The sequence below is a fragment of the Oncorhynchus clarkii genome, chromosome 2, assembly GCF_045791955.1.
Source record: "Oncorhynchus clarkii lewisi isolate Uvic-CL-2024 chromosome 2, UVic_Ocla_1.0, whole genome shotgun sequence".
Classification (NCBI taxonomy): domain Eukaryota; kingdom Metazoa; phylum Chordata; class Actinopteri; order Salmoniformes; family Salmonidae; genus Oncorhynchus; species Oncorhynchus clarkii.
In genome coordinates this window covers 28,431,017-28,433,297 of record NC_092148.1, presented here as the reverse complement: position 1 = coordinate 28,433,297, position 2,281 = coordinate 28,431,017, and positions in this window count along the sequence as shown.

The window sequence follows — 2,281 nt, the reverse complement described above, 5'->3', positions numbered from 1 at the left end:
CAAAATGTGGAAAAAGTCAAGGGGTCTGAATTCTTTCCCAAGGCACTGTAGAAGTGGAGGCTTTCTGCTTCAGGAAACCTTCAGCAGAAATAGTAAAAACACCTTTTCTATAATCTGTATCTAGGTAGGACTGGGGTCTAAACAGATTGTTCAGCACTTCTGCTCTTTTATATAAACTGTAGGGAACACAATCTCTACTTGGTATGTTAGTTTCTCACATATGGGTGGCACAAATTGCGATATGGGGGAGGGGAATTGGCAGTGTATATGCAAATGAAATACTGTAGTTGAAAAAGTGTAGTGATTTTGCAGACTGCAGTGTTTTTGCAGACATTACTATAGAATTGAATACAGTGCTTTTATAGTAAGTACTGAAGTATTTGATATAGTATTCTACAGCATTCTATAGTAAGTACTACACATGATTGAGGGATACTACAGTGTGTAGTATAGTATTGTACTGTATATTAGTTTATTATCGTATTCTATCGTAAGTACTATAGTCTTCTATAGCAAACTGTAGAATTTGTACATGTGGGTCGCTTCTTAAAAAGTATGATCTGCAGATTATCATGAGGTATTCTAACTCAGGCGAGCAAAAACTTGACTTTCATAACATTACAGATCGCGAACCAGCTGTTGTTAACAGAGACACTACCCAGCCTCCTGCCATCTTGCCCGGGTCTGCTCTCTGGTCTTGACGATGAAAAACCAGCGAGATGTGTATTGTCCATGTCCTCGTTCAGCCACGACTCTGAGAAATATAGGATATTACCGTTTTCAGGTCCCGTTGATAGGAAACTCGAAATGAGCTCATCCAGTTTGTTATCCAGTGACTTTACAATTGCCAACAGAATAGGGGAGGGATGTTACTGTTAGTTTCAGTTTTTGTTTCATCCTGCTTATTTTTGGTGAAAGGTCCTCATTCATTATCTTGGAGAAGGATCAATACATATTCATGCCATACGATAATCAATTCATCTATTTAAATGTTGATCAAACCACTTGTGCGTGTGAGTATCCAATCCACTGTGTACCCATTCAGTCCTTACAGATCCCTGACCAGAAGCAGACCTTTTCCCTATGTATGGATAGCTAATAAGATGGGAAACGCCACCTTCCTGGAGCCATGACCATATCGTGTACACATCCATATTATCCTTTTAGATCTAAAAGAGGTGTCTAGGGGTGGGAACAAAGGATGAGTCTCAAACCAACCCCTTGCCCTGTTGCCTCCCCCAGATTAGAATGTAGCCTATCAGTGAGCAGTGGTGGATAATTCTTGACAAGTGGCAGAAGCTAAGGACTGGCTTGAACAAAGCGATTCTGAGCCACCCTTTGTATCAGTATCCATGACAACACCTATCTAGGTATGTGTTTATATTTTAGGGGGGGGCTACTGTTTGGGACAGGTATATAATCTGGATATATGCAACGCTGTTCAGTTAGAGCAGAACGAGGTGACGACTAAAGGAGGGAGGGTAGTGAAGTTTGAGGATGTGATGTTTAACAAGTCATAAGAAGGTTATGAGTGTTTGTGAAATAGTGATTTGACTGCTTCTCCAGAGGGTGGGCCACTCCCCTTAATCTGACATGTTTATGGAGAGGGGGCGAATATTATATTTGGGAGGTGGGATTAAGGAATCTAATCATTCTAATGTCCAGTGAAACTATACGTGTCCAAAAGTGACAATTTACCACTACAGTAGACAAAAGAAAATAATTCAACAATAAATGCTTTCTTGCATTGGCAAGCAGGAAACGTTGGAGTGAGTTAAGGTTGTGTAAGGATTTAGGGATGATCTTGAAAGTACTATCACTTCTTCTAATGCTACATCATGTTACAGTATGGCTACAATGTTGCACATCTGGTTAGGTGACAGTGTACAGAGGCAATTGGAGTGAAAAAAACTATCTGTTCTGGGAATCTTATTCCTCTTAAAACAGTTGCATCTTTAGCACCATGTCATACATTTGACTCTGTACATCATGGATCTCTAACCCTGTTGCCCTTGTAAAAAGCATTTGTTTTGTATAATTTATGACAAGAAGTTGTTACTCTTAAGTCACTTTCCACAAATAGATTGTGTTATATCCTCTTTACAACTAGCCTGGCTAACGCGACCCACGTGACTACACAGCGAAGAGCTGTGACCGAGAGCTGTGTTAGCCAGACTATTTACAATAGTGTACAAAATGGCCTCTTGCTGCAAGACAGTTAACCAGAGCCATGTTCAGCAACAGAAATGGTAACACACTCAGTTTATCCACTTCACCAGTG